Genomic DNA, 10,016 nt, shown 5'->3' on the forward strand with positions numbered 1-10,016 from the left:
AGGAACAATTTCTCATGTTGCATATAGCCCTCCTAAGGGAGTACAGACCACCAGAATCGAGGGCCCAGTTCAAAAGAAACCCAGTCATCATGGCAGTATCTCTAGCCTTTTGTGCTTGGTTTTCATTTCTGGTGGTCCGTACCCCCTTTGAAGAGTTACATGTGCCACTTTGGGAGGAGCACACAGGGAAGCAGGGGTCGTTTCGTAGAAAAAAGCTAGGGGAACTCATTAGCATAACTCATTAGCATATGCCACACTCCCTGACATCAGGGGCCCGGCGGTGGACCTGCAAGGCCGGCGGGAGTGCAAGGAAGCCCCGCCAAGGCCCTCCCTGGCCCCAGGCAGGCAGGGGTGGGGAGAGGCGGGGAGGAAGCAACTTACCCTCCCTCTTCTCCTGCCTCCTCCTGGCTGAATGAGGGCCGGAAGCAGGGCGGCCGGAAGCAGGGGACGGGGCTTCGTCATGTGCCCTGCCCCGCTGCACCTCACCCGGGGGAACTGCGATCCCCCCGAATCGACCTCTGCAGGGAAGCCATGGAGTGCAACAATGTCAGACAGCTTTAAACCTTCTCAATGACAGGTCAGAGTCAATAGTGAACTCTTGTGGGGCCTAATCAGCTGCTTGATCATGCTGACATGTGATCCCATTCTCAAATCCAGAACAAATTCTCCTTCCTCTCCTTCCAAAATTCTTCTTGGGTTGTCCACTCTGATCTTTCTAACTTAATTTCTCAATAGGTCTCTGCCCATGACAGACCTTCTCTCCAGCCAAGCTATGATTCTCAGGTGCTCTGCAGGTCTCCTGCTATCTTATTACAATCCCTTTCCCTCTTCTTCTATCTGGAATGTCCTTGCTGCACGTGTATGCTGTACCCACTTATTTTAAAAGCTTTCTTCAAAAACTTTCTTACCCACAAAAACTGTGGCTTAATCTTTTAGTTTTCATCCTGAACTGTAACCAGACCTAGAGGTGTATACATTTTAGTCTGTTGCAGGTAAAACTAACTAGAGTCTCATGACACTTCAAAATATTTGTAGTCTAGAGTGTTACCAGATCAGTCCCTGAGCTGGGTCTCTCATGTCAGAACACTCTGCACATGCACAGATTATGCATAAGAAATGGGGTCCCCTTGGAACTATTCAAGTCCAATGTCTGCAGTACTCCCAGAATTGACCCAGTGATCCAGGGTGTAGAAATAAATGTAAGGGAGACAAAGTACTCAGTCTGCAAATTACTTTATTACCCTAATAAAGTATGTATTTAAAGACTGAGGTCTGTAAAGAAAGTAAAGCAAAACATTCAATAAATCATATTCCACCTGACTTAGGAGGAACCAGGCTGTGGCTCAGTGGTAGAGTGGTAGAGTGGTAATGCTTGGCACATTAGAAGGTCCCAGGTTCAATCCTTAGCATTGATGCTATTGGTCCAGAACTTTGGGTTCTGGCCCTGATTGGTGAACAATCATAGAATCATAGAGAGAGAAGGGATCTCCAAGGTCATTAGTCCAACCCCCTGCACAGTGCAGGAAATCCACAAATACCTCCTCCCTCACACCCCCAGTAACCCCTGCTCCATGCCCAGAAGATAGCAAAAACCCTCCAGGATCCCTGGCCAAACTAGCCTGCAGAAAAATTGCTTCCTGACTCCAAAGTGGTGACTGGCATGTAAGAAAGGGCAGTGAGAACTAACCACTGAGTTCCTGCCCTCCCTCTCATGATCTGCCTAAGTTCACAGAATCAGCATTGCTGTCAGATGGCCATCTAGCTTCTTTTTAAAAACCTCCAAAGAAGGAGAGCCCACCACCTCCTGAGGAAGCCTGTTCCCCTGAGGAACCGCCCTGCTGTCAGGAAGTTCTTCCTAATTTTTAGCTGAAAACTCTTGATTTAATTTCAACCTGTTGGTTCTGATCCAACCTTCTGGGGCAACAAAAAACAACTCTGCACCATCCTCTCTATGGCAGCCCTTCAAGTACTTGAAGATGGTTATCATATCACCTCTCAGTCATCTCCTCTCCAAGCTAAACATACTCAGCTCCTTCAACCTTTCCTCATAGGACTTGGTCTCCAGACCCCTCGCCATCTTCGTTGCCCTTCTCTGGACATGTTCCAGCTTGTCTATATCCTTCTTAAATTGTGGTGCCCAAAACTGAACACAATACTTCAGGTGAGGTCTAACCAGAGCAGAGTAAAGTGATGCCATCACTTTGCATGATCTGGACACTATACTTCTGTTGATACAGCCCAAAATTGCATTTGTCTTTTATCAGTTACTGATTAAACGACTGAATATTGAAATCTAAAAAGAATTGAAGCAAAGTGCAGGTATTAACATGACACATTAAACAGTGTGAAAATTACTTAGTAGGATCCTGCTTACAATATGGAGCTGTGGTGGCTCAAGTGGTTAAGACGCTGAACTGCAGGCTGTGGAAGGTCGGTAGTTCAACAGTTCGAGACCCAAGTGCTGCATGACGGAGTGAACTCCCGTCTCTAGTTCCAGCTCCTGCCAACCTAGCAGTTCGAAAGCAAGAAATTGCAAGTAGATAACTAGGTACCACTTCGGTGGGAAGGTAACAGCGTTCCGTGCACCTTGGCGTTTAGTCATGCCAGTCACATGACCACGGAAACGTCTTCGGACAGCGCTGGCTCTTCGGCTTGGAAATGGAGATGAGCACCGCAACCCTAAAGTTGGATTCGACTGGCATAGCCAATACCTTAAACTGAACCTGGTAACTAATAGGCAGCCAATGGAGTGTCTGCAGAATGGGGGTAATATGCATGCTCTATCTAGCTCCCAATAACAGCAGAACCATGGCATCCTGTACCAACTGGAATTTCTAAACTGATTGGGAGGGGTTATTTTTTTTAATATGTGTGTGCGCGCACGCACACACACACCTGGAAGTCATGGCGACCTCTGATGACTGACCCCTATTGGGGGCCTGGAGGATATTCAGAAAGGTGGTTGAATAAAGCCTGCCCCCACCTCCTGTCTCTGGTATTTCAGGAAGGTCTCTCATCCAAGTACTTTCCAGAGTCGACCCTGCTTAGCTTCCGAGATCTGACGAGTCTGGGCTTGCCTGGACTATACAGGTCAGGGCTTAATTTCTAAACTGATTTTGAGGGGAGACTGATGTACAGTGCATTACAGTAGTCTAGTCTCCATGTTACTGTGGCATGGATCCAGGTCAGCCGTATCTAATGAGCTTGGCTGAATTGGTAGAAATCCTTTTTTGCAGCTGCATTAAGTTGCTTCTTCAGCAATGAAGTTGGAGCCAGTATAATAGAAGGGAAATCCCCCATCATAGTGTGCTAGAATAATCCTGATATGGGTGTAAAGCAAAGGGGGAGTCCTACCATGTGTCCTTAATAATGGCGGTGTCCATTTACCCCTCTGAGCATGGAGGTTCCATCGAGCCACCCCAGTTAATAGTCACCAGTAGGCCTTTCAGTGCGTGTTAGCCACAATGGCTTTGTGTTCTAATGGCAACAAAGAACATGGATGACTTTATCTGTCTTGCCCTGACCTTCTAGAAGCAGTTCACTGGCTAAAGATGAAAAGAGAATACTGGACATGATAGATCTTCAACAACAAGGCACATGTACATAGGGTAGTGATTTTAATTGGTAGTAATCACTGGCAGAACTGAATCAGGTACGCTAGCCACTCAACTCACTGGGTGGTCTGTTAGCATACTGTATGGTTTAATGGTGCCAATCTCTCCCCCTGTTGTCTGTTTCTCTTTCTCCATCCTCATCTGGTGGCCTTTCTCCAAATATCCCTGTTTTCATGTATTTACATGGTGGGGATACCTAACCCTATCCTATCCCACAGTTTTGCCTTTGAGAAGGAATTGCAGGATTTGTCTCAGGGATATTTCACATCTGGTTGGCTTTATGACACCCCCCCCCAACACACACACCCGGTCTGGTGGGTCACACAGCATTCCTTGTTTGGTAAAACAGTCTAACAATGCCCTTTTTAGGATCAATTTGGCTAGTTCCCCGAGGAATGTCAGCTTGCTTCCCCTTCCTCACTTGACACCCTTCCAGCCATTAATGGAGCTGGGAAGAACACAGAACATAAACTGCGAGCATCCCTTGACCCTGTGGCTGCAACAGCAGCTGATGGGTCTCTACCCGCTACCCTCCTTTAACCTCTGAAGCACATTCGCAGGCTTTTTGCAAATGGAATTTCAAGATTATTGCCAGGGTGCTATCTCTTGTGGAATTTGTAGCAATAGTTCTTCACTGGCTTCTTCATTGCCCCCCCCCCAATATTTTCAGTCCCCTAAGCAGCTGCCTGGAAGCGCGGAGGGGGGGGGGGATACAAGACATACACAAAAATGGTTTTCTCTGTAATTTAAAGGGGTTATGAAAGACGCCTTTTGTTCCAACAGGGCTTGGAGTAGTTTGTTGTTAACCCTGCCTGCCTGGGTAGGGCAGTGTACCTTTTCTGCTGCCAACAGAAACTTTTTACAACATTGGCTTGATTCTGCTTTCCTTATTATATTCAGAAAGCCTGCTATGATGGATTGCAGCTGGGAGCTTTTCTGTGTTAAACTGTTTGCATTTAAAGAGAGGGAGAGAGAGAGATGTCCTTCCAGTGGAAAGGGGAAACAGGACTGGCAACTAGAGTCAATCCACACATGATGCTGAGGAATCGTAATGGGATCCCTTGATGTTCATATCAGCTGCTAGTAGCCATGAGTAGAAAGGCTCAATATGGATCAGGCCACTATGCTGCTCAAGGGGGATTTACCTCTTCCCAGGGCCATTTTCACAACTGGGCCTGCCACCCACTTGGGCTGCTTTAAGCCCTAGCAGTAAGGTTACCAACAACCTCCAGGTGGGCCCTGGCTATGGCAGGCTGTAGAGCCAGCCAAAAACTGGCTCCTGCAGGAGGCAGAGCCAACTACAGAAACCACAAAAGGGAATTAGGTTATGCATAACTCTAATAGTAACTCTTCATCGTTTCAGACAGAAGCTCTGTTTACCAGGATGCCTTTTTAAAAGAACATGTTTTAAAACGTTTTCTTGCATACACACAGCTTACCTTCAGTCACACAGTGAGAATCCTTGTGCTGTGGTGGCAGGGGCTGCCAAAGGAACTTTTTTTTAAAAATCTGCACAGCCAATCAGATCTTCAGTGGCTAGTTGGGTGTAGTGGTTAAGAGTGGCGGACTAAAATCTGGAGAATCGGGTTTGATTTGCCAACCTCCACATGAAGCCAGCTGGGTGACCTTGGGCCAGTCACAGTTCTCTCAGAGCTCTTTCAGCCCCATCTCCCACACAGGCTGTCTGTTGTGGGGAGAGGAAGGGAAGGAGATTGTAAGCCACTCTGAGACTCCAAGTGAACGGCAGGGTATAAATCCAACTCTTCCTCTTCTTCTTCTTCTTCTAATCCGAAGCCCTGCTGGACAAACTTTCTAAAAACCCTTGTTGGGCACCAGGAAAGGTGACGGTGGAAGCCACATGATGCCCATGGGCTCCACACTGGGGACCTCTGCCACAAAGCCTAGGAGAAAAAGAATAATAGAATTACATAGTTGGATGGGCCCATACAGGCCATCTAGTCCAACCCCCTGCTCAATGCAGGATCAGCCTAGAGCATCCCTGAAAAGTGTTTGTCCAGCGGCTGCTTAAAGACTGTCAGTAAGGGGGAGCTCACCACCTCCCTAGGCAACTGATTCCACTGTTGCACAAGTCTGGTGTAGTGGTTAAATCCCATCTCCTTCTCCTCCTCTTCCTCTAAAAACGTTTTTCCTAGTATCCAGCCGGTACCTTCCTGCCCTTAGTTTAAACCCATTATTTCGAGTCCTATCCTCTGCTGCTGACAGCTCCCCGCCTTCTTCTAAGTGACAGCCTTTCAAATACTTAAGAAAGCAATTATGTCTCCCCTCAACCTCCTCTTCTCCTACAACAGTCCTACAATGAAACTACACACCCCTTGAAATTTGTCCAATACCCACACTCTGGTCTTCCCAAACATTAGCCTGAAATCTCCAGCAATTTTTAAGCAGTTCTTGGGGGGGGGGGGCTGATTCCAATCAGGCAAATAGTGCAATGGGAAGTTAACCATTCCCTTTCTGCACTGTTGCTGTGACCACTATTGACCCCTGCTTTTGCATTGTAAATATATATCTGAGAATCCAGTCATGGCTCCCCAATAGCATGTGTTATTTTATGGCTTTTAAAGCTGTTTCTAGCTTGACATTTTGTACTCGGGGCCCTCATGCCTTATGTGAGTTGCAAGCACAGCTTTGCGCAATACATAAACACATGAAGTTGCCTTATACTAAATCAGACCATTGGTCTATCAAAGTAAATATTGTCTGTTCAGACTGGCAGTGGCTTTCCAGGCTCTCAGGCAGAGGTCTTTCGTATCACCTGTTACCTGATCCTTTTAGCTGGAGATTCTGGGGACTGAACTGGGGACCTTCTGCATGCCAAGCAGGTACTGTATCACTGAGCTATGGCCCCTTCCAATGGGGAAAACAAGAATGGCCGCACCAGTAGGCAGAAAAAATGTAGAGAAACAGGTGCAAGGTGAAGAACTATGTGTTTGGTTCTTGTGGATCCCTATGTGTTTTGCAGTTTGCTTCATCAGGGGATTGTTTCCAAAGTTATTCACTTTCTACCTTGAGCTGTAGGGTTGAAAATGAATAACATGGGAAATGATCCCCTGACAAAGCGAACTGCGAAACGCATAGGGATCCACAAGAACCAAATAAGTATTTCTTCACCTTGCACCTGTTTCTCTACATTTTTTCTGCCCTCCCAATGGGACCAACTGTAAACAGGCATAGAATTCCTCTACACGATCAGGAGAGCTTGGTGAAGAGGAACATACAGAAATAGCTGTTCTTCTGCCCTATAGTTTTGTCAGATTGAATGTTTTGGTATGTGCACTGTGACTGCTTCCAAGGGCTAGCTCTCCTAACCAAAAACACTTGGAAACCTTAACGTGTACTTTCCCCCTACCACTTATAAAACACATTTAAATATTTTAATACCACTGAACTGTATGTTTTTTAGTGTGCCAGACAACTCTGAACCAAACACTACAACTGGAATTAGCTAATGAATTTGTTTGATCTAGTACCAAAGCAAGAGGTTTGTTTTTTAAAAAAGGTAATTGGTGTATTGCAATTACGGCTTAAGGTTGCAGGATTGTGGCCTGAATGTATAGCAAATGACATGAAATGTACTTACAATCTATGCTTATATAGAATACATCTATTTACTGAGTACATTTTAATCCAACCTTTCCCTCAAGGAGCTCAGGGTAGTGTATAAGGTACTCCTATCCTCATTTTCCTCTACATAATTCTGTGAGGTAGGTTAGGCTGAGAGACTGTAACTGGCCCAGTCTGACCCAGCAAGCTCCATGGTAGTGTGGGGGAATTTAACCAAGGTCTGCTCTCCAATCTGATGCTGTAACCACTACACTACAGTGGCTCCTACACAGTAAGGAGTGGGGCACCATCAAAAACATGGATTCTTGCATGGGAAATACACATTCAAAGTGCATGGTCAATTACTAACTTTAATTCTTTTGAAAAAGCAAAAATAGGCAAAGAGAATATGCCTAGAGTCAATATCACAGTATTTTCCGTCTACATACACACATTAAGATGGATAATTTTTTATACCTATGGACTGACTTTCACAAGAAGACTCAAGGCAGAAGATTTAGATTTGCTCTTCAATCTAATCTAGGGTTGTGGGGTTTTTTTTGGGGGGGGGATGACATAGCAAGCAACTCTATGATACCTGCATGGACAATCAAGACAGGGCCATGGCTCAGTGGCAGACCACCTGCTTGGCTCTCGGGTTCAATCCCTGGCACTTTCAGTTAAAAAGACCAGGTACTAATAATCTACTTTCAATCCACTTTCAATGCAGTTTCCAACTAGATTTTTACTGTGTGAACTGGCAAAATCCAGTTGGAAAGCACATTGAAAGTGGATTGAAAGTGGATTATTTAATGTGTGTGACCACAGCTTAAAAGATTTTCACTTGAGCTGCTGCCAAACTGAATATACAGTACTGACTCTGATGGACCAATGGTCTTGATACAGTAAAAAGCAGCTTAATGTATAATCATTCATGCGCATATTATGCAGGTCAGATACACGGTGTGGATGCTTCAAGCTGGTACTGATCTATGGAAGACACTAATGAAAGAGTGCTCCGCCCCTTCTCAGAGCAATTAAGAACAGAGTCCCAGCGTCTTTCCTTGTTAACATTTCACTGAAATGAATGGTAGCTTGATAAGATCTCCACAAACATTTTGGAATATTGACATTTTAACAATATTATTTAATTACTTTAAACACATGAACATATGAAGCTAAACAGAGGAAGCTGCCTTATACTGAATCAGACAGTTGTCCATCAAGGTCAGTATTGTCTACTCAGGCAGGCAGTGGCTCTCCAGGGGCTCAGTCAGAGGCCTTTCATAGAACATCCTGCCAGGTCCTTTTAACTGGAGGGCCCGGGGATTGAACCTGGGGGCCCCTTCTGCATGCAAAGCAAAGGCTCTTCCACTAAGCCACAGCCCCTCCCTAGTCACAAATCACAGCCTGCACAGAAGGCCTTCCAAATGGGTGGATCTCTGAAGTACAAAAGACAAGAGCGGCAACTCTCCCACTTCCTTGTAAATGAGATTTCCTTTCTCCTTCCCCAAAGGTGCATGCCTAGTGGAAGCCATATATAATTCTGCTTTTCTGATGCCAAACTCTTATACACACGTACAGATAAAAGAGCAGCCACTCAGTACTGCAACTGGACTGCTGATGAGCAAAGGCGACACTAGCTATGCAAGTGGATGCGGCCAGGAAAATATCTTAGCACCTAATCAATAGTCAGAGAGCTGGGGAAAGAAGTTCATTTATATGTTCCACATGGCAGGCCATAAAGAAGAAGAAGAGATTGGATTTATACCCCTCCCTTCACTACCCGAAGGTGTCTCAGAGCGGCTTTCAAACTCCTTTCCCTTCCCTTCCCTTCCCCACAACAGACACCCTGAGAGAGCTCTGACACAAACTGCTCTTTTTCAAGAACAGCTGTGCCAGAACTATGGCTTGCCCAAGGTCATCCAGCAGCTGCGAGTGGAGGAGTGGGGAATCAAACCCGGTCCTCCCAGATTAGAGTCCGTACACTTAACCGCTACACCAAACCCCCCACTCTTAATAAACCCCACAGCCTGGCTCATGCACTGTTCTGCAAACTCTCGCAATGAAGGGCCAGTCCGGCGTAATGATCAGAGTGCCAGACTGTGGAGATCTGGATTCAAGTCCCCCACACTGACGTGCTGATTACTGAGTGGCCCTGGGCCAATCATACTCCCTCAGCCTTCACTGCCTCACAGGGTTGTTAGGAGGATAAAATGAGGAAGGGAGAACATGTATGCTGCTCTAAGCTCTTTGAAAAAAAGGCTAGGTTAAAATATACTTGGTAGGTAAATAGATCTCTAGACAGACATCATAAAACGTCTGCTGTTTGTATTGGCTTGCACAGAACGATGGCATCATCATATCTAATCAATAAAAGGATCTGTTGCCAGAGACAACATGGGGCAGAAAGGGATACAGAAGGGGTGAAATCATCATTATATGTTGCTAGCTTAAAACGCCCACTGATTGATAGAAATATGGAAAGAACTGGGGACCGTAACAGTGCCAGTCCAGCTGCTTTCCCAACTGGGTTTGCTCCAGTTTCCATGTAGTTCAGCTTCCATCTGCTGCACCATATGCACCATCCTTTCTTCAGCCCCCTGCTCTGGTCCTTCAGTCCTACTCTTCCTTAACCCATCTTTGCACTCGTCTGCAATGCTGTTCGGCAGTACTGTAACCTACCTCTGTGTTAGTTGGCTGGAGGAGGGGCAGTGCCCATACATCAGTCCTTCATCAGACACCTGCTAATATGCCTAGCTACAAATTCACATTCAGGATTTTGCCCCACCTTCCTTGGCTATCCACTTTTGCAAATCATCACTCCACCCCTTCCCCACT

This window comes from Gekko japonicus, unplaced genomic scaffold, assembly GCF_001447785.1.
Source record: "Gekko japonicus isolate JY-2015 unplaced genomic scaffold, Gekko_japonicus_V1.1 scaffold200, whole genome shotgun sequence".
NCBI lineage: Eukaryota > Metazoa > Chordata > Lepidosauria > Squamata > Gekkonidae > Gekko > Gekko japonicus.